Below are 15,292 nucleotides of genomic sequence, written 5' to 3' on the forward strand. Positions count from 1 at the left end.
GTGAGCTGTCCTACTTCCCCCTGGTGCACGCTCCTCCGACCCACCCACAAGAAAAAGAAATAACGCTGCAGAGAAATTTATGTGCTGTGACTTCCCACTTCCCTGTGGGTCGAATGTTGCTGTTAGCAATGTGACCACGCAGTACGGTATACACAGTGCAAAGGGTGTTTAGTATGGTGGCCCTGGAGGCTCAATAAAATAAAAAGTGGCATGAAATAACAATATAATTCTATAAACCACGCACAGCACAAGATAAATTGGCTGATTTATTTGTTCATAGAGTGACCTATAGTTCAATCTGTGTTATATGTCAATGCTTCATCTATGGTGAAGATGTAGGAAAGAATTTTCAAAGGAGCAGTATTACATTATCAAAAAGGGCCTTGTCAAGCATAAGGCCCAGAAAATGACAACAGAGGAGAACCGAAAGATATATTAAGTAAGAGGACAGAAGAAAACGGAGGCAGGTGAGTTGGTGGTATTCCCTGAAAAGAGAAGAGCCTAGAAAACCTCCAGTCATTTTTATCCCATTGTCATGAACACAGTTATCCACACTTTTGCCTTACATGTATTCCTGCGCTAACCCTGCCTCAGTTTTACAGCTACCCCCAAAAGTGCTTTGCTAAGCAGCGGCAGGATTCCTCGGTTGCCAGTTCACAGAGTTCCCCTCCCTCCCTTTAGCTGAGATTTCTATCCCGGCCCCTTATTATCACCAAACAAGCACTTTTTGATGATGATAAGTAATAGCCACATCCCTGCGTGTAGCTCGCTCTTCTCTGGGGACTGGAGACGGCGTAACGGTCATTTTTCTTGCCTGCTTGGCGTCCAGTGATCTCAGGAAAAACAGGATGCATGGAGGAAGGGTAAGCAAGAGTTTGTTCTACAAGATTTTTGTCTGAGTAATGCTTTTGAATGTTTTTTTTTTTTTTTGTAAACTAGAAGCTAGTATTTCTGATATAGAAACAGTGATCAAAAATGGCACCTCTCTCAATAATAGCCAGGGAGAAACGTGACAGGGTTGTTCAATAAATATTTAAAATTCTATTCTACCGTGCTGTCACCGACTGCACATAATCCCAATGGAATCACCGTCAGGATTGTCCACAGTGACAATGACCAAGATCAAAAGAGTCACAGCTTTGCCTCAATAGCTTTGTGAAGTGACAGTAAGGAAAAGCTTCATCAAATATAATAATACAATACAATCATCAGCATCATCATCATCATAATCTTTCACATTCTAGTTCTGGGTCAGTCTGAATCCATGGACAGAGGCCTGATATCTTTCAACATATTGTCTGTTGTATAAATACTTCTTACAACTAATCATTTCTCAGGTTCTACATTCTGGTATTATTAGTTTTGTAAAGCAGTTTCAGAACTTTGACAAACATACACGCTGCTTCAAAATAATCACCAGTACAGTCTTTAACATGCTGTGGTCTCTGTTGGGTGGAAGCAGAACACTGAACAGGCCTGAGCGCCCCCTGCCTCTTGGGTAAATCATAGTTATGTTTTGGTATAAACACTCCAATCCTGGTGTGGTCCTTCCCTCCTGCATGGTGGCTGTCACAGTGCATCCCTGGGCTGCCACTGAGCGGCCTGACCTTTGTCTCTGCCTTTTAGCGCATTGATCCACTGCTCACTTTGAGCCAAGATGGCTTCCCTTGTCTTGCTCACACTCACCTAGTTAACCCAAATGGTCCCCGAGACTCCCCTGGCCCTTGGTTTACTGACCTTCAATATATGAATGCCCCACACTGTTATTACCAATTCTCTCCCCTCTATGTATCATTTTTATTTCCATATTTAAATGTGTACTATGTAACTGTTCTGTAACTTTTTTTTTCTCATCATGGAATGTTCTACAGTATGGTTTTCGACTTATAAAACATACATTTATTCAACAATGAGTATTTTTATTGGTCAAAGTTACATCTAAACATGTTATTACTGAAGAACCAGAGATCTGACCTCTAACTTGAGCTGATTTCTTTTCTTTCTCCATAAGGATAAGTTTAATGCCATACAGTGAAACATTTCAAACCAAGCAATAAAGTCTAAATGGAGACAAGCGGGTATCAGGCCCTTCCCCAGAAAAGTTACGCAGCACACCTTTAAATTAGCTAATTGCAAACAAAACCATAGTCACGAATATTTTCCACGACAGATGCAGAAGGTCATGTGGTCTAATTTTAGGCGGTGTTAATTGCAGCCCTCTCGAGTGTCTTCAGTGCCACCTCGGACAAAAGGACCACTCACACACAGAACGTACAGCGCTGGCAGGACGCCCCGCGGTGCCAGTTGCCGCTGACACCTCCTTGGCAGCGCCCGGCTCACTCAAGTGTCTGATACCGATGCCGAACCAATAAGCTGTCCCTTTCATAAGCACATATTTCACGCTGTGGTCTGGATCTGTCACATGCGCCATGTCTGTGCCCTGTCACATCTCAAACTGCTACGGCGGAAAACCCAAAGAGGCATGTTGTCATTTCTATATGTACGGCAGCCTGCGAGAGACAAAAATGGAGCAGATCCTATGCAGCCCGTAAAACATGACGGCTATCTCGATCTAAGTGAGGGTACTTTGTCACTTGGCAAGGCGCTGGGAGTCGAGCGCTGAGACGGGCCTTTGTGCGGCGTCTGCGGAGCCAATAGAGGTTCGCAGGCTTCACGGAGCTATCCAGCATTATAACGCCCTGTCATCGGCCGAGCATTTCCACCATTCTTCAGTCCAGCAGGGTGTAAAGTGTGTGCTACTGTAATTAATCCATGTCAGGTCAGTCAGAAAAGAAAAAGGGTGCCAAAATACGAACTGCTTCTAATGCACATTTACTGACTATTCATGCACATTTTGAGCACGTTGACAGCTTAGACTACTCATTTCACTAAAACTTAAGTCTAGTTAGCGTCATTATATCCAAGATTTTGCTCAAACCTTGCTTATTTTTGGTAAGGTGTATTATTTTACTAGATTCTGTGCACAACAGCGCCTGGCAACGTCACTGTTAGCCTCACTACGTCCTGTCCAATTGTATTTCTATGTTTGTTTTTTTGTCAAATCACGTAACCATAACGTTAACAAGGGTCAAAATGTGTTCAAACTGCACAATAAATATGATTGGAGACTAAAATTCAGTTAAATAAATGTTTAAACTATGTATTTTTGTGCTTTTTTCACCACAAACTGCTGCTTAATTGATGTAAACCTATGATAAATATTTGCCGCAGCTTCTATCCCACCAAACCGAGCGATAATTAGTAAAACATGAAAACCTGTCAGATGCGCTTTAAACTTACATTGTTTTGCATTTAAGAAGGAAACGGCCAACCCCTCAGGAGCAGCAGCCCCCATATACCACTTTCATGTTTTTGAAGGCTCTATTTGTCCCATTATGCTCGTTCACCACTATAGGGCACAGACAGGCTGAGTGCGGAGGTGGAAGAAAAAATATATCTTCAAAAGACAATTCATGCTGGGCCCATATATGTGACCACAGTATAACCCCAATTTCAACTTCCACTATCAAATCAGTAGAGGAGAAATTAAAATGTGCGTTCTTCTATGAAAAGTGCTCTCCGCGGCTACAAAACTTGAGCTGAGAAGTTATGATGTTTGGAGAATAGGAAAAAGGCCTACAGCCAATTTGCAGGTTTAATGGGGGTGAAAAGGGTCATTATTCACCGACCGCCTATGAGATATAAAGATAATTTTATATTTCTGATCAGAAATTACACATATAGCCTATAAATTTTGCAAATACGGGAAATGGAAGGGGTTGACGCTACGCTGACAAAGATTAGTCGCAAAATCAATAAAAATAAACAGGCAAAACTGGATGTGAAAGCGCTAAAGATTTATCGTGGTGCAAGCCAAGCTGATAACTGAAATCCATAGAAATCAAGATTTAAAATGGGTAGGTGTAAATCTAGGATAGCATGTATAAAAATAGTGCCTCCATTTGACTAACCTCCCTGGAGCTGGAAGAGTAGGCGAGACATGGAGACAGCCTTTACCACTACACCAGACGCACACATAAAAAATTAATAAAGAATTTGACTGAAGCTGTAGTAAAAGCTTTTGTTGCTGCTTGTTGAACTTTGGAAATGGTTTATGTCAGCTGTCAGTCAATATAAGCGCTTCACTCACGCCGTACGCTCTCTGACCTTTGACGTTTGTTGCTGTCCCTCGTCGCCATCGTTTCTAGGGTGTCGTGGTGCTCCTACGTCCCTGCGTGTGTTGCAAGTGCCGGGTGGATGGCGGTGAATCCTACAAGTATCTTAGATGAAGAAAATAAAACTGTAACATGGCGTCTTGAAAATAAGCGATTAAAGATTGCTCAAACAGGCGCAAATCACTCCAAATACAACTTTGAGAGGGTAAATGAGAAGGGGAAACAACTATAACATGGTTTAAAAAAGGTCTGGAAAGTCGATTTTGCATAATAGGTCTTTAATCTTAACTATCCCCGTAGAGACAAGCAGATGAAGTTACCACTAAGCGAGTCCACTCATAGTAAAAGTACATGTTTTCAAGTTTGTTTGTTTTTTTTAGCAATGAACATGTGCAGTTAAATGAATATAAGATATACAAGTTTAATGCCATACTGTGAAACATTCCAGGCATCTCCATGGTAGCAACCTCCAGCCAAAGTTTCACAGTGAAAACATTTTACTAAAGACAAAACTGAACACGAAATTCGTCCAAAAGTGGTCCATGATAGAAACGTTTTTCAGTTCAGTTCGTTCAAATCGAAGTCGCAGTGCTTGTATACGCCTGCGTGTGTTGCAAGTGCCAGGTGGATGGCGGTGGATGGCGGTGGATGGCGGTGGATGGCGGTAGATGGCGGTGGATGGCGGTGCAGACGTGTCTCAGCTGGCCGTTTGTGTCAGTAATGCCTCGCTACAAGTGCCAAGGAGATGCCACCTGCGATCTTGCTTTTTGGTGCGATCTTGCCCTTCTCGTTGTGACCATGAACTGCCCTCGACGTGCAACAATAGAACTGTTAAAAACCATCTCGAGCTAACATACTTAAAGAATAAATCCTGACATGCAAATAACTTAAACCTTGGCTCTGTCGACTCAACATCCAACTTGCAAAAGCAGCAAAAAATAGTACCTAACTGACCACTTTATGCAACAGGAGCAGCTGAGGAAAACCCATGGACCTAGATCAGTGGTTCTCAAAGTTTTCAGTACCACCTAAGAAAAAAATTGCCTCTGTTATCAACACATATGAACCCGAACGTCCAAAATGCGACTGAACCTGGTCTAAAATTATACTCAACCATGGTTTTGGTATAGTTCTAAATAATGCCTTATCTAAAGAAGACAAAAATAGCTTTGTCTATAATACCCAAACAACAAACGCCCCATGAATACCACCAAAAGCAGCCCGTGTACCTCAGTTTGAGAAACCCTGACCTAAACATAGAGAACAGGCATTGCAACCTCAGCTACTGTACAACAAACTACGCCCAAAATATCAAAATACCGTATACCAGTTGATAAAACGTAGGCCTAACTGAAACTGATTATGAACTTCTGGTCTGATTAATCCAAACTCTTAACCAAACTTGCAGTCCTAACAAGAGTTAAGTAATCCTGCCCGTCTTTTTATGAGCTGCTTTCATTTGCTTTTTTGCAGAGCTTCACAAGTTTTGTCTCATTATTACCGGCACTGAACATCTCTTTTTTTAGTCTGGTGAACAGAGAGATGAGCAAGAGGGGAATTGGAGCCTGTCTGCTACCCAAATGAGCACCTAAAGTACAGCATAAAAACTGTTTCAACTTTCTGCAGATACACGTTTAAGTACAGACTCTTTGCCTTTTGCGGTCACGTATGCCTTATTTATCTAATTACGTAGCCAGTTGTACACATTTAACATTGCTCCAATTCACACCCAACCCTACTATGTAAAAAAGACTTGTCCAACTCCGGTTATGGCTTTACCTTTCGTTCCAAAAACTGCTGAAGCTCGCAGATAGGGAAGAAAAATTATAAATGGCTGCAATTCACCACATGATTACACCAATTATGTCGCTAGAATTTGGACGGGACAGGATCGCTGACCTCTCCGTCTGGGATTCTTGGCAGATGAACCATCATAAAGGAAGTATCCAAGTAGGACTATTACCTGTGCGTATGAAACGGGCATGAGGGAAGCTGGAAGCCAATAGCAGGATAGGTCTTGACATTATAGGTACGACGTTACAGATGGAGAATTTGAGTCTTTCCCATTGTAATACTGTACATAAATGTTAGTCATGAACAGATATAGCTTGAAAATGTAGAATTAAACTGGAATACTACACTGTAATGTATTAAAGATGACATTTTCGGCTATATAGTCATAATCTACGACACCCGTGGATCGTTATGTTATAAATTGCACATTTTAAATCGCAATATTCGCCTAAAATGACTTAATGAAAGAAGCAAGTCCGCTGACTTCTGTGTAAGAAAATGGCAATGTCCAGTAGGAGTTGACGTCACCGTAAACGTCATCGTAACAAAGAGCCGTGACGTTGTTGGCCGCTCCGATGGATAGCTGCACGTCGCCTAAAATCCAAATTGTGGATTTTTTTTTTCAACATGACTACGCAACACTGCCAAATCCTACGTGTACTCAGATTAAGAAAATAAAACTGAAGAATGAAGTCCCTCACATTTATGTATTTAAATTAATGTTTGTCCTTGAAGACCACAGAACATCCATCCATTTTCTTCCACTTATCCGGGGCCGGGTCGCAGGGGCAGCAGTCTAAGCAGGGACTCCCAGACTTCCCTCACCCCAGACACGTCCTCCAGCTCCTCCGGTGGGACCCCAAGGCGTTCCGAGGACAGCCGAGAGACGCAGAACAAACGATTTTAAGTAAAGTTCCGCCTGACCCTAATTAGATCGCTCTGCCACAGTCACGTTTTCAAATATAGAAATAATAAACAACATTTGACATCTTTATGAAATGTGTTTAGAATAAGAAGAAAGAGCCCTAGATGACCAATTACCCCTCGTGGATGTCGGTTCATGAGGTTTGTATACTTTTTATTTGAATTTATGTATTGTATGAATTTCATTTTAATATTTATTGTATTTCTTTTTCGTGATAGTTCTCACGGGTTGTAAAAAGGAAGAACAAACCCTGTTTTCTCTACCTCGTGCTCATGCTAAATCCTTGAGGGTGCTACATGAAGTATGTACAGAACGGAGGGCGTATCCCAGTGATGGCGAAAACGGGGGTTGATCGGCAATATGTCGTCTTGAAAATAAGCGATTAAAGTTTGTTCAAACATGCACGAATTACTCCAAATACAACGTCAAGAGGGTAAACGAGAAGGGGAAATAGCTATAACATGGTTAAAAGCTCTGAAAAGTCAATTTTGCATAATGGGTTTCCAAGATTTTAAACACCTGCAATTAAATGAATACAAGATACACAAGTTTAATGCCTAACTGAGAAAAATTCCAGGCTCAGTAATTAAACCAGAAAAATGTCACAGTGAAACATTTTACTAAAGACAGAACTGAGCACAAAATTTGTCCAGGAGTCGTCCATGATAGAAACGTTTCTCAGTTCAGCTCCTTCGATTTGAAAATGACTAGCGGAAACATTAACCAGATGTCCTACTTTTGAAAATGTTTCTACCACAAAATAGCAGCTCAAGTGGTGTAACCAAGGTTGGTAGCCGTTTCTTCTCTCAATTTTGACAACCACTTTTCATTATTCGAACAGTAAAACACACTTTCTTCTATTGTCGAAGCGAGACACCTACCAGAGTACTTTTACGTGATAATGAATGATATCAAAATTACTCCTTTCACTTGACGCCAGCGTTAATACCTTGGATATTAATAGTCTATAAATATTCACTCAATGTTTTAGTGGGGTTCTTTTTCAGTCATTAGCGCTTTGCATTGTGGGAAGTTGGCTGCGTTTTTCCCTTGACGAGGCAGCGCGATGGCAGGGCTAACCTTGGGAGTGGGTGGGATGGGGGATTGGACCTTGGTTTTCCACGGCACCACCCTTCTATTCTCCGGCTTTTCACGACTTACTGAGGGGATGACTGATGAGGCGGAAGCTTCAGATTGCTCATTCATATCTTCCCAAAATACAAGGTTAGGCAAAAAAGACCCCACACACTCAACTTTTATCTATTCTGTGAGCAAAACAAATCCGTCAAAGCTAAAATAAACAGCGCGCTTGGCATCGGCAAACAGAGAAATTTAACTACATTGTGACAAATGAGACTCGTGGTGAGATGCCCAACTGTATTTGACAGAATCAGAGGCAGAGAGAATAGAAAGTCAGGTTAGTTAAACATTTCTAAAGTACAGTCTGTTTTTTTTTTTTTTTTGAGTTATGTTTTGGAGAAAGTTGTTTAAAACCACGCACGATGTCGGTAGCTACAGAAATATTGGCCTACTGTAAAATGAATCTTGTTGGTAAAGTAGCATTTTGTCATTTTTGTGGGAGTTGTGTAGTTATATTCGTTCAAGTACAGCATGGATAGCTTGACACGGAGACGCTGACTCCAGTAGCACAGCGCTTGCCCTGTTATTGGAAGGTTGCAGGTTTGATTCCCGCTCCATGATTCCAGTCGTCCATGTCGTATGGGTTTACTAACAAAAACAGTATAAATTGACACAGAATTCACCAAAAAGGCTCATTTCCAACTGCTGTCCATGGAGCAAAACACTTTTTCCTCATTGTCTGGATGTAAATGGTTAAAGGTCACGTTTTTATACATCTCTTTTCCACTTTCAAGACACAAAGCGCTTTACATCAAGGAACTACTCACCCATTCACACACACATTCATCCTCTAGTGTACGCAGAAACGAGAGGTGAGGTGAGTTAAAGCGTCTTGCCCGAGAACACAATGACAGCATTCATCTGTGAGAGCTGGGATCGCACCGCCAACCCGTGGGTCATCGGATCGGACCGCTCCAACCAATGGTGTTTATGTCGAAAGCGCGATTCAAACCACCAGCCTTCGAATAGAAAGTAGATTAAAAAAAAACGTATTCTGTGATTGGTTGTGGTCTGGCGGTTGCTACTTATACGAAAAGCCACATTTCCATCAGTCCACTACAGTTTATCACCACCAAATGCTCCTGAGGAATGAATAGTGTAATTATGCGATGTAAATGAACGCTATAGACATTTTAAGGCACTATATCGAAGCCTTCAGGCATCATCAGCACACTGTGGACGTACTTCTTCCAAGTGTAATCTGCCATCCACTATCTCTTCTTTGAAAAACAACAAACAGAAGTGGCCATTGTTCAGGAGATAATGCAAGAGGTGGTTGATCCAAAGGCTGAGTAGAAGAAAGGGGTAATAAGGCAGGCACTCGGAGCAGGGCTGTTTTACTGGTTCATTCTGATGCATGAAGACAGACAGCAGAATATATTGGTAGCCTTGGGTGGATAAGGACACAACCATTCTCCAGAGAGATGGATTAGACGAGCCGGTGGAAATAAATGATCGCAGATTTTAATGGCCTTATGGCTTGCTGCGCCCCCCACCCCACTCCTCAGACAACTCCCCTTAACCTATCCCTCACTACTACCATTACTGGCACCATTTAACAGAAGTGGGAGAAGTTTGGCACTGAAGACATTTTCACATGCCAGCAGTCTAGCTACTCAGGAAAGCAAGACGGAATTGCCAGGAAGTTCTTATAACGTGACCAGGAGATGCAAGATAAAGTAGTGAATGCTAAGGTTATGGTAATGTCAACAAGGTATGGGAAAAGAACAATATACGTATACATTTTAGAAGGCGATATCCCGTGTTTTCTTTGTTCTAAATCAAAATTTCAACCAATAAAAATCCTTCAAAATAACAATTCTGGCTGACATGGCTGCCTGCGTCCATGGTTTCTGAAATCACAACTAAACGCACGATCTCGCAAAGACAAGAATCGATGCTATGGATTAAAAATCTCGCTCAAGGACAGCAAGGTTTGAACCCACAACTGTCCCATTGCACGTTTCTGTCCTTTAGTAAATAATACGTATTTTATAGTGATGTTTTTGTGATGAAGTATGTCGTTTTGTCCCCTATATAAACTTCACCCCACTTAACCCCCTATCCTTCAACTCTGTGTGGCCATGTTAGACGTATGGACCATTCATCCCGGTGACACGCTGACGCACATCTATCATCATTAAGAGCCGGGACTATCGCACGTTTTAAGAAATAGCATGGTTTTATCGTCAAAACTTTTCCATGCCCGCGTTTCAGAAGATGATCCCGCTGTTAATTAATACCGCGTTTACATTATTGGGAGGAATCTTGTCCCTAGTTCTGTTCAAATCGTATCTAGATGAACTGTCAACAAAGCTCAAAACATGTAAAACTGGCTGTGTGGCTGGGAATTTTGTCCTGAATCATTTAATGTATGCAAACGACTTGGTTGTGTTTAGTCCGAGCAGTACCTACTCAACATCTGTTCATCTTACGGTGTGGAGTATGATATTAAGTATAACGCAACTAAAAGTATGATCATGATCTGTAGGACCAAAGAGGATAAACACATGAAATATCCTGATTTTTGCCTGTCTAATGTGTTGAAGGTTACAGCTAAAATTAAATATCTTGGGCGTATCTTCACTGCGGAAAGTAAATTAAAAGATATGACTGTCTTAAAATGTCAGTTCATCATTAGATACACAGTTAAACAGCCATTTTTTCATATCTATGCAAATCCATATGCAATATTTGTAACTTGAATAAGCAATAAATATAGAAACAGTTAATTAACAAGATTAAACGTAGCAACATTTATCTTACAGTTACATCTGGCCCTTTGAGAGCCACCATCCTGTTATAGACAATGCAGAATGTTCCACGGTCAAGCTAGTACTCTTTTGTTCACGTTTGGTTCGTGTTCTGATGATGTAAAGATGATGTTATTTAAATCATACACTGCCCAACTCTGGACTCATTACAAAAAAGCCAGTTTCCAAAGGCCTCAGGTGGATTATAGTGACGCTTTACGGGTGCTCTTGAGGAGGCCACGATGGACTAGTGCGACTGAGATGTTTGTCACTGCATGCTGTACTAAGAAATTTAATGTACAGTTTTATTTGCAGACTAAATAAGTCAGAAAATGAAATAATAATGTCACTAACAAGCATGAGATTCAGTGCAATTCGCTATGAGTCCAGGATATGGAGACACTGGTATGGCTTTCCGAAATAAAGATGAACTGAATAGCATTTTGTATGTACTTTTACTTTTGAAGACCAACTTTTTTGAATTGCATTGCCCTGTCTGAGAATTGGAATCGAAGGCCAACGCACAATAATGACACACTGTTTCAAATTACTGCCCCAACCTTATCTCCGAATGCAGCCCTACATTAATCTTGGCAGTTTTTTTCACATTATATATCTATGTATATTTAAAATACTGGACGAGCCGGCACATAAGTCAGTGTGGTTGAATAAAATACTTGGCCATTAGTTTTTATGGAAATATAGCCTTGGGTCGTGGGATAAAAAATGGGTCTAGCGTCTAATTTCTGTTATGATAAGTTCCATACCTGATTGCCCCCATAAGAGGAAGATCTGTCTTCATAAGGCCATGTGAGGCCCCTGACAACTATTTAGCTCTCCTAATCCATTTGTTTGATTTATTCCTTACACTACGTAGCTAATGTCTTTTAAAGATCTCATGGCTACACAGGGAGAGATGAAGGAAAACCAATTGCTGACAGATAGCATCAAATTTCGGAGCGTCTAATCGTTGGCGCATATCTTCTCACGCACAGTTCCTTTTTTGCTTAATAAATGAGACGGCTTGATGAGCACGAGAGATATGAGGAGGCAATTCGGCGGCACGCGCGGAGAGATAGTGGCTTTAAATCGTGAGATAAGCATCGTCTAAATAATGCAACGCACTCTTCAAAATGAAATGATGACATGAAACAAATCGGAAGACTATAGCGGCGCAAAGTCTGCTGTCTGAGCTGGAGACGGGCGTGGAGCGAAGGCAGCGGGGATGTAAAACGGTCAGCTTAAACAATAAAATCACAGGAATAATCAAGAATAATGTGAATTTAAAATCGTGGTGAATTTAAAACAGCAAATTGAATGGGAGATTAGCTCATATTTTTCATTTTTATCGCTTGAATCTATCGCAAGACGTCACTAGTTAGCCACCATGTTGTTTTGTGTTCCTCGATTAACAATTACGGTTATGATAAACGTATAAAATCAGATGTTAAGTGCTTAGTTTTGAAACTGGAAGCCTCGTGTTTGATTTTTTTTTTTTTCCAGGCTCGTCAAAACCAATTACCTCCCATCTCTCATCTCTGTTTAGAAATGGCTCAAATATCATCAACGTATCAGTTATACTTGAACTAAATATACGTAAAAGTCAATATTGTTGAGCCAATCTGCAATATTTTCCTCTCTGTTTGGTCATCTGTCCTTAAACCTCACCACACCCCACCCCCTTCCATCACTCCCCCACCCTTGACCCGTAGCCCCCCGGCTCAAATGACTCTGGGCAGGGGTCTGGTGCCTACTCCAAACTGCAACATCTGTCTCCGTCAAGAGTGACCACAACTGGAGCTCAGGGTAGCACGTCCGCGAAGGGGTGGGGCGGAGGTGGAGGTGGTGGGGTAGGGGGAAGGAGGGAGACAGATAAAGACTGATGCGTGAGTGGCCCGTGCTCCTCTATCATCATTTTCCGGCTCTGGAAGTTGGAGACAGCAGCCCCTCTCACCGGGAATCACCGCGGCAACAGGAATGAACGAGGGAAAGTTGGATGCTACAGAATCCAATCAGTCTGGTACAATGGACACTGGCACTTAAGGAAACTACTGACTAATGGAGGAGGGTGTGTTGACTGATTGCAATTGTACACAGAAGCCTTTGAGGATAAATGAGTAAATGGGAATGGACCGAAGGAGGTGCCAGGTGGAATTCCGCAATATATTCTACTGTATTGATTTACAACTGCCCTGATGGTGGGGACTAACTTCAAGTTAATCATTATATTGTGATCCATCAATGACAAAATCCAATGTTACTTTAGTGAAAATGTACAGAAGGCTGGAAACGCTTACAAGTAAACCCACATTCGAGGCTTGAATGTAAGCAGCTTTGTTTAGATACTGGAAACTCAGATGCCAGGGGGAATCTCATAATGATGGCAAGGCAAGTTTATTTGTATAGCACAATTGGTACTAAAAGTCGTTCAAAGTGCTTTACAGAATAAGAAAGACATTAAAATCACAATATAAATAAATCAAAACATAAATAATCATTATAAAAGAGAGAAAAAACAACAACTTTCAGTCATTTGCACAACTAAACAGATCCATTTTGAGCCTGGATTTAAACATTGTCGAAGTAGAGGCCTGTGTCACATCTTCAGGAAGAATGTTTTTAGCTGCACAAAATGTTGAGCACCTTTCAAAACACCCAAAGCTATTTATTCACTCCATAATCAGTGGTGCCACAGCTGCCCTGGGGTAGACTGATAGAAACAAGGCTGCACCATCGGTTTATAATAGTGCATTAGTGTAGATTGGGATTGTATAGTCACAGCTCAGAGCATTTGATGATTATAACCATTGGAGATTTTCAGATAGTAAAAGTGTTTATCTGACACTATAGGGTGGTAAATATTGTTCTGTTTTTGTTTGCTTTTGTTTTTGCTAATGCTTCCCAATAGACATTTAGCACATCATGCTAGTAATTTAAAAAACATGAACCCAAATTATAGTTTTAAATACAGACTACGCAAAAAACCTAGATAATTTTGCATGGCCCCAACCAAATACATTAGCTAATTATTTCTGATGCACAACCATAGTTCCTTTCAAACCTCTTTATTGTACTATACAAACAGCTGCAAAATGAGATATACCTGGCCACATGTAGTCTACTCCTACATATTTTGAAACACACACTGACACAGAAAGATTAGCTCACTGCTGGGAATGTGGAAATGGCATCAGGAGACCCACTGCAGCCGCCGTGGTTTCCTCGTCTCTGCCACGTCGATAACTAATCCTGACCTTTCCCAGCCACCAAATTGAAAAATAAGAATAAGAAGAAAAAATATATAGATGGATGCTATCGGGTTGCTTCCTGCGAGAAGTGGAGAGAATGAACAGGTAAAAACTTCTAAATATCTTCAAATAGAGTCTCCCTCAACCTATACAAAACCACGTCTATGTTCAGTCTCTTTAGATGAGCACAAAGATACGTACTTACACTGGCATCATATGCAATAGATGACCTATACACATTGAGGAGTTAGCCCGTGCTTCATTATACGCGCCCATCTAACCTTTAGCCACACGCTCACCTCCCTCTTTGCTCTGTCATACCTGTTAGAGCTCCAAATTACGTTCGCCACAACCATATCCAGTTTGCTTAGCACCTCACTGGAGCGAATACATTTGGTTACATTATCCACCCACCCATGGAGTCGACCCAGAGGGGGGGGCCCAGGAGCTCCCACCGGACTGGAGATCTCATCAAATATCTGACCCCCCGTAAAGATAACTTCAGCCATGTGTATCCAACAGTGGCAAAACACACAACTCCATTAGACTATTAATGCGTGCAAACTGAAAAACTTACAGATTCTCTCCCTTCTGTTGCACCATATGCGCCGAGTCCACAAATAAAATCAATGAATAGCACTTATTATTACATGTGGGAGATGCCATTTTAGTTGAACAATAATAAGAAAATGAAGCAGCAACAAAGCAGCCAGAGCTCGGGAATGAGGCAAATGAAACAAGCAAAAACCAATTTGAAATTAGAGATGAAATTACCTCCGTCACTTGTCCAAATGGGACTGTTTCCCAATCTGCCCACACAAAAAGAACGGAATATCATTTGTGTGGAGTTTTTGAACTGAACTGGCAACAGACTTAAGCAATATTGAATTATAAAGAGGCCAAAACTAATATGCACAGCGGAGTAGAAACAGTAGAGTGGGGAAATGCAAACATGTCATATGGTTAATACAAAGCTTCTATTTTTTGCCTTTCCACATATTTGTGCTTTGGATCCACCAGGGGGAGTAGTGGAATCCAGATACTGACACGGTACTGTCCATAGATAGAATGAACCGTTTCTGTGATTGTTTGGACGGACGAAAAGCCGCTGCCTATTATTAAATCAATTTGCACGCGCTGGCTTATTGCCCAAGGGAGATCTTCAGGAGCTGTGGCACTAGAGCTGCTCCTGGAGACTAACATTACGTGCAAATATTTCATTCATCAGAAGTATATTTCAATTTACTTCACCACGTT

The sequence above is a fragment of the Periophthalmus magnuspinnatus genome, chromosome 18 (assembly GCF_009829125.3).
Source record: "Periophthalmus magnuspinnatus isolate fPerMag1 chromosome 18, fPerMag1.2.pri, whole genome shotgun sequence".
NCBI classification, from domain to species: domain Eukaryota; kingdom Metazoa; phylum Chordata; class Actinopteri; order Gobiiformes; family Gobiidae; genus Periophthalmus; species Periophthalmus magnuspinnatus.